A 12,806-nucleotide genomic window follows, 5' to 3' on the forward strand; every position below is an offset into this window, starting at 1 on the left:
CGTGTCCAAAATCTTTGAAAAAATAGTACATAATCAATTAGTTAAATTTCTTGAATCAGAGAATATGCTTTCTTCGAGTCAATTCGGTTTTCGGCATGGGAAGTCGACTGAGGATGCTGTCTCAACTCTTACTCGCCTTGTTTCTAATTATTTGGATGAGGGTAACGCGTGCATCGGTGTCTTTTTGGACCTGGCCAAGGCGTTCGATTCAGTTTCGATACCAATTTTGCTCAGGAAGCTTGAACTGTCGGGTATTCGAGGTACGGCACTCCTATGGTTTAAAAGCTATCTAACAAACCGTAGCCAGTGCTTAAAGTTGGGCGCCCTGGTCAGCTCTCAAAGAAATATTCCTTACGGGGTCCCACAGGGAAGCATTCTCGGACCAACGCTATTTTTGATTTACATCAATGATTTAACAGACCTTTCCATAGGCGCCGAAATTATCTGTTATGCGGACGACACTGCCCTAATCTTTCACGAATCGTCCTGGGAAAAATGTTTTGCAGCTACCGAGAGGGGGCTTGCTTTAGTAACTAACTGGCTTGCAAATAATTTACTTACTTTAAATATCTCAAAAACCAAATACCTTTGTTTTCACAAGACTGCAGCTTCATCTCCCAGCCACCGCCCTGAAATTAGACCCCTCTAGTGGCCCGGGGAGTAAGGATAACAATAGTGTCAATAACTGCCGCACAATAAAATATTTAGGCATTACCCTTGATGAAAATCTTAATTTTAAAGCCCATATAAATTCTGTGTCCGCTAGAGTTAGAAAATTAATATATATTATGAAACTACTCAGAAACGCTGCCGGCAAAGATATACTTAAACTATTGTATCACAATTTGGGGAGGAGCTGCCAGCTCAAACCTCATAACCTTAGAAAGAGCTCAACGTTTTATCTTAAAAGTAATGCTCAGAAAGCCTCGGCTATTCCCTACTGCTTCTCTGTATAAAGAATGGAAGGTATTGTCAGTTCGGCAACTTATGTTTCAAAGGGTTACTCTCATGATACATCGTAACACCATTGCTTCCCAAAACTATGCGTACCTGCTAAGCAGAAGAGTGTACAAAATTCCAGTTCCGAGCACGAATACAATTTTTGCAAAACGTTTCCCCAGTCATCTCCACCCATACATATACAATGTGGTCACAAAATATTGTGACATTAAGAACGCATCCCTATCCGAAGCCAAGAGAAAACTTTTCAACTGGTTAAATAGCCAGAACTACCATGAAACTGAGCAAATAATGAAACGAGTTGTCTAAATTATACTCCATAATAATCCTTCAGGCTCGCTCGTACAGGCACTGAATGACATCAGACACAATCACTACACTTATACACATCATACTCACACTCACATGACACACATCATGATTTTCTGGTACGCTCTTGAAATTGTAACTACAATGTAATAATTGTTAGTTAGTAAGTAATGTTAGTATTAGTTTTGCATGTATCTCATTTCATTTCATTCAATGTAAGAACTGTAAGATAAGAGACTTACTTTAGTTTAGTTTAGACTTTTAGAGGATACCCCTAAACTTGTTATGTAGTAAATCTGTAGAGCGGTCACCACGATACAGGCCTAGCCTAGTGTGGGACCACTGAGCCTGTTGTAATTTTAAAATCTTTCTTTTAATAAACAACTTTTTTTTTTTTTTTTTTTCTTATGCACGTAGGTAATTCGAATGTTTTTTTTTTTTGTGTAAACAAATTACATAGTTATTAAAATAGTGTTGAAATGACCATGTTTACGGCCGCTGGTATAGGAAAATTATGAAGTCGTTTACCTACTTAAAGAAGGCCATTAATATTATGTCCATCGTAAATAACAGAACACAATCTAGTGGAAAATAGTATTTTGTTTAAAATAGATAGTATATCAAAATAATTAGTTTCATCATTCACTACATGATTAAACTAACCTACAAATAATTATCAGCATTATAAGAAGACTTTTTCAGTGTGTATGGCGTTACGAAAAATACGAAATGCGCTCAAACCAAGTACTATTAGTTGTTCTGTGCTCAAACGTGTGTGTGTTATTTATATACTTATTACTTATAATTATGTATCGATTTATTTTTATATTACTATGCTACCACCGACAATGAATATTGGGAAAATGCTACGGATTCCTTCATAGGCACGTAGCGATGTTTAGCAGTTACGATAGTTGATACATTCACTGCCAGCGACCCGCTAGGCGGGTTTTCTGTTTCGTAGGCGCTTTTCGCTACGTACGGTTTTTCCCCTGTGTGTGCGTGTGCGCTCGTAGTGCGGTAGCTCGCGCTGGCACTGATTGTACCTTTGCTATTGTGAACCCAAAAAGAAGCATTTATTTACAAAAATATTGTTTTCATATTTATTTTCGTCTTTTTTAATGTTTATATCGAGAGTGACAAAAGGCCTAAGATTGTCTAGTGTACCGCCGGCCGGCGTGGCGTGTGAGTGAAAGAAGGTTACCGCAAGAATATAACCTGTCGCATCGAGAGGATTCCGCCATTGCTGCATCACATGGACAGTCCAGTGCATGATAATCCCGTTGGCTGAATTACTTTATTTGTTTCGTTTGTTACCGGCGAGTATAGATTTATTTATGCTCGATCCAGACTGTTGCGAACTGGCATTGAATCTTATTCTAAAACCGCGCTAATTTGTAACATCTTTTTATATTACTATGTGTAGGTATTTTTATGACAAATAAAGATCTTTAAAACCTAATATAATCTTTACATGAATAATCAATATTATCATAATTATTGTAAATAACTGTCAGATACACAGACCTAAAATGTATGCTTACGCAGTCAGATATGCTATCTATATTTAAAATAAATACTTATATCCATGGCAACACTTAAATGACATCAAGGCCTAGACCAAAGAGTAAAGTAAGTATGCCTAGACACAGCCCACGTGTGCAACGTATGCAATGCATTATGAGATTATGACAATCTAAACCCTGAAATCAACTGTGCTTAGAAACATACTTCTCATGCGTTGCGTTGCGTTGCGTGTGACAAGGTATGTTTCTAAGAGTTGCTGTTTCTTTTAAAATAAACATCACAGTATAACAATATTTCGTCATAAAAAAAGATGAAATATTATTTTTATTCAAACTCCTCATATTACACCGGTATGCGCGTGCGGCGTACGTGCCACCGAAGTACAAAGCATCCATTTAGTTGATAAAATAGAAAATGCCTGTACTAAGGGCACAATAACTGTACTGCTATTGATCACTGGACATTATTTGTAATGGATCCAACATGGTCATCGATACCGTTACTTTGCGCAGACGCGTGAAATTGGGCTGGAAAATTGCAAATAGTTACATTTTATGTTTCAATGCATAATTGGCTATTGTTCAAATATTTAGAACTTATACTAATACTTTTACTCATCTACAGATTTTCCTGTACAAAATTTCTACCATTGACGTATTTATCATTTATACTTAATATAATTTGTCTTCAAATTTTAATTCTACATTTTGTATCAAATTTTTCATTTTTACTTAGATACATATTTTAAAATGTATAGAACCAATATTTTTAATATTATAGCTACTTAAGCTAATAGTTTACTGACCGTACGTCAAAATAGAAGATAGGATAAGGTTATAAATAAAACTGATAACGTCAATAAAGAGGCAGTCATTCAGTGCATGCATGATAGTATTGCATGTTGCATGCGTGCGCTTTGTGACATCACGCGGTTTATCTTTTCTGACGTGCATGGTGTACATGTTACATTACATCAGTCATAATCATAACTATATTGCTTTAGGAGAGCTCGATAACCTAACTTTGTTTATGAAACAGATCGTAAGTAGGGGAGAGCGGGTAACAGTGAATCACTTTCATAATCATAATCGTTTATTAATTAGGCTCACCAAACGAAAACCAAAAATTGCTAATCGGGGGAAATAATTCGTGTATAAGCATATTTTGGCATAGTTGTAGGGAATGGTGTATTAAACAACATGCTAAAAGTACCGGAGGGTGGGGGTTAGTTACTTATAATCAATCCTAAGATCGTTCTTTTTAGTTTTTCGTAAATAACTCGTAAACGGTAGCCCATAGCAAAAAATAGTCTTGTACGTAAATAATTTGTATAAAATTTCCTACAAAATATATATACAGGCTGTCCCAAAAATATCACGTTAAACTAAAACTGGAGGTAGGACCTTAGTAAAGGAAGTTAGGGTCTTAGTAAAAATTAAATGAAAGAACAGCCTGCATACCTCGTGAGTCGTGATTGCAGTTAACTCTTAAATTAACTTTGAGGGCTTATACCGGCACCGTCAGTGATAAAAAAGAGCAAAATTAATAAAAACCTAAATCTGTTATAATTCGAAAACCGTGCAACTTTTACTGAGGTCATGTTAAGCTGGTTTGGATGACCCATTTAGTGTCCTACCTCCAGTGTCCGTTTGACGTGCTATTTATGGGACACCCTGGATTTTGTAGGAAATTTTATACAGATAAAAAGGGGCCTTTACCGATACTTACCGATATCTTAGTTTATTAACTTAGTACAATTTTATGAGTATGTTGGATAGTCCGATCATTTTACTGGTTTTAAAAACAGAAAATAGTAATTACTTGAACGGGGAGCCGTTCAGCAAATATATCATGTATGCATGTACTAGGCGTACTTTGCAAACAATTTGCCTCATTGATGCGTATGCTGGACGAAATATAGAAATTTAAATGACAAAGCGATGAGGCCCAAAACTATGAAAATTTTGGCGCTCACCAAAATGTGCCGATGGTAACCGGATGTAGGCATCCGGGTTATTGTGCACGAGCGATGTCCTCGCGCAGCCTTTCCACGATATGACGTCGCGTGTCGCGTCCAAATTTTATACAGTTATCTGTATCGTGAAATCGCTGTCTAGCCTATGTGTTCGCGCGGTTTGCAGTGCGAATTATGACTTTTAATACCTAAATCGTTGCTTCGCCTAATTCATAACGTCTCCATTGTAAAGTGTCCTTCTATCTAATACATACCTACATCCAAATTATAGTCGGGCGATTAGAACTCTATTCTCACCGACTTACCCAATTTGAACAAATAAAGCCCTAATTCGACAATCCTTGAACAAAAGCAAGCCAAAAAATGCTACGACTTGCCCAACGGATGCATTTGACGCCAGTGACGCCACGCTTTTGGACAAGCTACCTATCGACATGACTTTATCAATCTCTAACGGGCCAGTGGGTGATTAGATATGAGTGTGATCTTTGATTAAGCAACAAAGTAGTGCTGCGGATCTAGGTCAAGATAAGATATAGTAAGTGGATAATCTTTTGGGGAGAGAAGGGGCTTGTCGTCGGAGATCGCAGATTAACCAATCTGCGGTTCGCAGACGACTTTGTCCTTTTCTCCTCAACTGCTTCCGAGCTACAACAAATGCTTGAAGAACTAAGTACCGCAAGCCTCGAGATTGGACTTAAGATGAATATGTCAAAGACCAAGCTTATGACCAACAGCACATCACGTAGGATAGAAATAAATGGAGAACATGTTGCATATGCCCATGAGGGTGTACTTCCTTTTTGGCGAAATTTATTTCGCCAAATTTCACATGGCAACCAACTTTTCGCCAAAGTTTCATTTGGCAAACCAATCGTTGGCATAACCTTACTTCGCAACCATTTCATTTCCCAACCCCATACTTGCGAAATGAAAATGACGTACTAGGTTGGGTTAGGTTAGGTTGGAGTATGTAAATTTGGGAAATGAAATTTCGCCCAACTAAAAATATGGGATAAATAGTTTGTGGGAACTGAAAGTTTGTCAAGTAATTTTCGCCGAAACATCAGTAAACCGTCCATGAGTACATTTACTTGAGCCAATTAGTCTCGTTCCAGGCGCGTCAGGAACAAGAGGTCGAAAGACGGATTGAAAACTCCTGGAGGAGCTATTGGTCCATGAAACACCTAATGAAGGGTAATTTTCCGCTGTCACTTAAACGGAAGCTCATGGACATGTGCATACTCCTAGTTCTAACCTACGGTGCATAGACTTGGCCTTTGACTAAAGCTCAGAAGTCCAAACTCGGGATTTGCCAACGAGCCATGGAGCGTAGGCGTAGCATATTAGTTGTCAAGTGATGGATCGAGTCCGGAACACCACGCTGCGCTCCAAAACCCAAATCGTCGATGTAGCTCGAAAGGCGGTCAAGCAAAAATGGGACTGGGCTATGGTCACGTCTGCCGAATGAGATCTACCTATTTCCATACAATGTATTAAATTGTCATTCAATTCTCGTCTTTAGAATATGAATGAATGATGATTTGAGAAAAGAAGAATCTGATGTGGCTTCAGATGTTCAATAGATACACACATGCATTCGCCCTTTTGCCCAGTTGCGGGACAGATTCATGAGAAAACGAATTACAATATATGGGTCACTCCCATCATTTATCAATTAAAGAGCAATGCGGATGTCAGAAATCCCGAGTAACTGTTGAAACTGTTTCATCACCTTTCATGTCCATTCACGCGGGACGGTGTGAAAACTGTTCGGACTATTGTAGAAATGTAGGAGGGGCTAGGTTGGCCGTGGGAAAGGCAGCATCCCGACGCGGCCCTTGCGACATCCTGAAGGCGCACCCATACGAAGCAATGACATGGACTATGTACCATCGCCCACACTGTTAACTGACAGTTCGTAAACCTTATTATAAAAGGCATAAGGTTCATCGATGGACAGTTAAAGTGTTGCTGTTTGTTTGTAGGCTGTGGAGTTTAACCTTTTCGCCGCCGCGTCAATGAAGTAATAGTGACTCCAACGCCATGTTATATTTTTTTACAAAAAAAAAACAAATAGTGGTGACGTGTGGGGCACGAAATGTACTGACTTTATATCAAGTCAATGGCGGCAAAAGGTTAATATTAACCTTTTAATGCGAAAAGGTTAATATTAATTATTATTAATAGTTTTTAGTATATACTAGAAAACGTTCATTTAATAAAAACCGGACAAGGAGTCGGACTCGCCCACTGAGGGTTCCGTACTTTTTAGTATTTGTTGTTCTAGGGGCAACAGAAAAAAATCTGGGAAAATTTCAACTGTCTAGCTATCACGTCTCATGAGATACAGCCTGGTGACAGACTGACAGACAGACGGACAGCGGAGTCTAATAATAGGATCCCGTTTTTACCTTTTGGGTACGGAACCTTAAAAAATATGATTACCTACCCCAAGAATGTTGGTAAAACCCGATAAAATGTGCACGTCCTAAATTCATTTATTTTGTTTGAGTTCAATTGTTCATCTCGGAATTACATTCAGAACTCAGACATTTTATTTATCAAGTAGGTACCTGTTTTAAAAACAAAATGCTTTTAAGGGTTAAGTTTCCATGAAAAATGTACTAACCTCCACAAAAATACCAATTTGGGTCTTAAACAAACTCGTAGGCATAGATTAGTATATGTTATTCTCGTAGGTGTCGGATATTTGCTCTCAAAACTATATAGCATATTTTCGTATTTTTATTATTAAGTCCTAATTGTATTTGGTAGGTAGTAGTAGTATTATCTCTACAGTGAGAGAATACCAAATTATCGGTTAAAACAATGAGGTAATTTGAACTTTGTCCAAACGAATAAAATCCAATGGCCGAACAACGTTAATCCTCAAACATTTCCTGACCTTGCCGTTATCATCCTCCACATGCATGTGCACGTGACGATAAATTTACTTACAATCGACAAATGTTTGCAAACTTAAACCTGTGGCTTTGCTACTAAGTTATTATTAATAGATCTTTGTCTTGTCTTCTTTTCAGTTTGCCCTTTTAAACACAAGGATCATACTCTAAGAACAAATTAAATTATTTCAGTTAATAGTAATAGTTATAGTTAGGTAGTTTAATTTAATTATTTCAGTTTATAAGGATCATAATATAAAGCCTGATTTTGTTCTTAATTTTGTTTAAATAGTTTTTTTTTTTTTGTTGTAAAAATGGCCTTTGCATTATGGATTTGGTTTGTCAGCAGTAAAAGTGACATCGGATTAGCTGGAAACTTAGGGTAGGGTAGGAAACAGTGGCTCAGTCGCCCCAAAATCGCCTCTATCATGTTGGAATTAGGTTGAGTGAGCCACTGTACCCGGCTATATTTTTCCGAGCCAGTTTCCTACCCTACCTACATGCCATGGCCGCTGAACATGTGAATTCGTTTGATAGCCAACAGGACATCAATTGATAAGCAAGGGACCTCCTTTGACTTGGAAAATATTGATAAGGCCCAAAACATTTAGCCAGTTGATTGAGACTTAGGCATACCTAGCAAGCGAACGATAGTCTTCTATCTTGCAACTATATTACTAAATTGTTGCCATGTTTAAGAATTTTACGTCAAAAATGTGACAGTTACGTTCCTACGCCCGTACGTGGCGCCCGTAATAATTTTCTACAATTTTTTTGTCGGACGGATTGCACTAAATTTACTTGACAGGCAAGCTTATTGATTAGGCTTGGCTTTCCTGGAGCTAAGTATATGATCAATAAGTATTCAACTATTTAACTTTTTGGTATCATGATGGGTTAGCCCGCGAGAATTGCATTGTATCGATATATCACTGATGAGTTCAGAAATCAATTCGCCGACTACCGCACTCTCGGTTCCGGTGCGTATGCACGTGGCATGCACGCGCCGCGGTTGCATAACGCAGTCACAGCGCACTGCATGCGCAAACACGGGAGCCGCCCGAACCACCCGACCATGCTACTATATAGCATCACTGCAAACACCGGATTGACGGGGGCAAATCTGAACTGACGTTTAATAGTGCGTGACAAATTAAATTAATTTTATTACTAGATATCGATAAAAATAACGTACAACCGTTGTGTAATTTTAAGAATGTGAAATAATGGTATATTGCAAGCTAAAATAAATTTTAGCAAGTCCAGGTTAATTACGTTTTGGTTTTTAACGACGCTGTTATGCCTTTTGCTTCTTATATGCCTTTGTACGGAAAACTTTTTTCGTGACATATGAATTTTACATTTCTTGCAAAAGTAAGTCGTACCTCTATCTTCTATATCTGAATGGTCAGTTTTCCATGTAAATGAGCGATTTTTTTTCTTGCGAGGCATTTTTAACCGACTTAAAAAAACAAAAAGGTTTGCACGCAATTAAATTTATTCAAACTTAGCCATTTCGATAATGATGGATAGAATTGTTTTTTACGATTTCGATAGATTTAGTCGGTTTTTAATTAATCACTAGCACTGGTGCACTTTTGCCCCCGTCAATTCGGTGTTTGAGCATCAGTCATTAAAATATAAGTGTAATAGAAAGAAGAATTAAAGTAATTTAATTTAGAAAGAGTTAATAATAGTTGTTTCATTAGATAACGACTCTGACACTGTGCTGGGACATTATGATGGGCTCAAGCATTTCTATACTATGGCATTCCCCTTTCCTCCGGGGTTTTCCATCAGATTGGACCATTTCTAGATAATGGTGCCCCCTTTTTTTCAGAATCAGATTGGATCGATACCTGAGATTTTGGTCCAAGACGTGCAGCCCAGGCATAAGCAACTGCTCATTGTTCCCACACTGATGACACTCTTAATTGGAACATTAAGTAAACTTGAAATCGTAATAAAAAAATATGTATAAAAATATGTTAATTAATTATTAAATTAGGTAGGTACCTACTACCTAAAACTGTTAACCCCGAGTAAAAATAAAACTATAGCTTAATTAACAAAATATATATATACAGGGGATTATACTATATTACTTCCCTCCCATAGAAAATGGACCAGCCAAAATGTATGCAACAGCCCACGTTTTTTTTCGAGATTTCGGGGTTGGACCCATGTCCCATAGTAAAGGTTGCTTAGTATAATCCCAAAACCTCCCTGGTAACGGGAATGTACTTATTTTTAGCCACCGTGTATAACCTCCTTGGTTCCCTGAAGATGGCCTGTACCTTTTCTTAGTAATATATATGTTACGGGTAATGTTAGAAGATTAATTAAACTCAATTTTACCCTACTACTTTACCCAAAAGCCTCGGGTAATACTAGTTATACCAGGGTAGACTTGAGTTTAATTTACCTTCTAATAAAATCATTAATCCCGTGAGAGTAATTTCAAAAATACCTAATATGCTTACGTGAAGGAAGATACACCTATTATAAGGAAGTTTGATCAAAATATTACATGTATAAATAGTTTAATTGTCAGATTAAACTTTGCGCACAAACTAACAACGCAACACGTAACCACTTTCGTAGTTAAAATAATATAAATCACATCCTCATCACATAAACTATACACGTCATTGCGCAAAGATCACTCGTAGCTTCAGACTTTTCTTCAATCGCTACGGAGAAGCACTTACTTGGAGCTTTCCCGTAACGAGTCTCTACGTATCGCGTAGCGTAGCACAGTACAGTTCAGTAGGCACAGTCCAACACACACTTCAACAACTTCCACGGGAGCCGCGCGGCCACTCCACAGGACAGTCAAAAACAAATTGTGGACTTTTTTACACAATAATTCAGTTAAATCACATTTAGTGGGGGACGACAATAGAAGAGCATTGATGTGGGCGAATCACACCATCGCTACGCATCGCTAATTTTCCATGACGACCCCGCACTGACCGAACGAGCCGTGCGCCATACCCCATACATTCGAATAACGCTTTAACTCTTTACAAGCCTCATATCTATTTATCACTCTTTTCCATTGAACGATAGGATAGACTGGGATCATATTAAAATACCTTTGTCATTGTTGGGCAGAATTCACTGTGCTCATTAAAACTAATACGTATTGAACTATAACTGTTAGGTATTAGTTTTCGACAATGCCGTTATGTTTGGGAAAATGCTGTTGAAAAGAATTCAGTGACCATAAATCTACGTAACAAGCCTACTTCTCTTTTCATTATATATTGTAGAGAATAAACCATTTGCTGGCCAAGTTTGTAACAGAACACACACAGCGTATAAAACAACATAGATATTATGTATTATGTATGTTGTAAGTGATCAACGTACCTATAGTACAAAAAACGATATAAAGCGCGCTTATAGATGTCTATAATATAGATATCTAAAAACAAGGAATAGTTCTTCATCTCACACCATGTTGAGGCTTATACTACCAGCATGTATTTCTCGGATAACGCGGAAAGGTACCTAATACCTTCTCTACGCTTATGGGTCTGTACTGTAAGTATTTTTTGGCAGTGGTCCTTCCATGCAACGCATCAAACTATTGATATTCTACAAACCCTATTAAGTAGGAACCAACTCATATAATCATGAATTATGATTCAGAACACAATGTTGTGCAACATTCGGTGCTGGATCACTTTTATACATGGGTACTATTACTATAAAAGTCAGTTTATAAAAAGGATAGCTTACCATCCGCAGATATGTCATTAATATCATTACACGAGTTACCTTTAGCTTTAATCCAGCGAGCTTCTAACAAGACGCATCCAAGTTGATGTTACACTCAGTGACCCCAAACCGTGCGCTTTTCCGGAAACCAGCAACAATGGCGGCCAAAATGGCGGCCGGCGCGCGCGCCGCTCTGCGAAACCTGGTGATAAACATCATTAAATCATTACAAATGATACAATTATCATTACTTTGTTTCAAATTAACCTTGACAGCGGTTACAGCGTTCATCTCGCGCAGATCCAAATGAAGATTGCAGGTCGACCTTTCGGTTCAGAGAATTTGTTCAATATGATGTAAAACTCATATAATAAGGGCGGATCTCCTGTCATGTCTGAGCACTTATCAATCATCTCGTTTAATTCAATTGGTTAATCTAGTACACGATAATTGTCTGTGATGGACAATGCTACTGGCCGGTACCGAGCTTTGACCCTCAAACCGTTTACATTGACACCCACCGTTTTCAAAATAAGAAGCAGAAATATACTCGTCTAGCAGGAGTGTACAGGCTGGACTGTGAGTGTGGCCTATCATATGTCGGGCAGACGAAACGGAGCATTTCCACTCGGGTGAAGGAACACATAGCTGATGTCAAGCACCGTCGACCTAGGTCTGCAGTCTGTGAGCATGTCATGGATAAAGCCAATCACTCAATCAAGTTTGATAAGCCTCTGGTTCTTGCCAAGGAGAAGCGTTACATACCCAGAATGCTGCGCGAGGCCATTGAGATTAAGAAATATCCAAACTTTAATAGGGAAGATGGCTTTTCTCTACCACCAGCTTGGGATCCTGTAGTCCATCTGATAAAGGAGCAAGCGAGACATAGACTGTGAGACCTTAGTGTTGGATGATGCTGGACATTCTGATGTTTTGAAAAGATGTGTCCCGCCGAGTTTGTTGCCGGTCCCATATTGGGATACCCTCCTACAATTTAGGAGGGAATTAAATCTTCTCGGGTCCGTGGTGTAGGGTTGGAGCCGGCGTAGTTTTTATCGCGTATATATATATCTTTACTTAAAAATAATTGTAGTGTATAACTAGCCTTATGAACCGATTTTGCATGTACAACCAGCCTTAAAGTTTGTAGTCTATGATTGTTCATTATTTTTTAGTATGTGGGTATTTTTGCACTTTGTAATTTTTCCTCAGTCACCCGCTGACCACGAACGCTGTAAAGGGTTCGAAACGTCGGGATGTATTATAAATTCAATATACGCGATATAATCCGTTTTCATAGTTTTATTTCATGAGTAACTATCGCGGTAACCGAAGACAATATTATATACTCGTCTATTTATTCTCATAATACATGTAGATATTACGTGGGCCACAGATATAGT

At 38.1% G+C, this 12,806-nt stretch overlaps 1 protein-coding gene across 3 annotated transcripts in view; it reads right to left on the reverse strand.

Annotated features, from left to right (window-relative positions):
- The window catches only part of LOC134749398 (uncharacterized), a 49,704-nt gene extending 38,056 nt beyond the window's left edge, over positions 1–11,648 (reverse strand). For 2 of the 3 annotated variants that reach the window (XM_063684318.1, XM_063684319.1), the window contains exon 1: positions 10,389–10,939. The gene's annotated coding sequence lies outside the window, so the exon portion shown is untranslated. Of the gene's footprint in view, positions 1–10,388; positions 10,940–11,463 lie in introns of those variants that run through there. The other variant, XM_063684317.1, reaches the window with a different exon arrangement.
- Positions 11,649–12,806: the final 1,158 nt, after the last annotated feature.

The sequence above is a fragment of the Cydia strobilella genome, chromosome 18, assembly GCF_947568885.1.
Source record: "Cydia strobilella chromosome 18, ilCydStro3.1, whole genome shotgun sequence".
Classification (NCBI taxonomy): domain Eukaryota; kingdom Metazoa; phylum Arthropoda; class Insecta; order Lepidoptera; family Tortricidae; genus Cydia; species Cydia strobilella.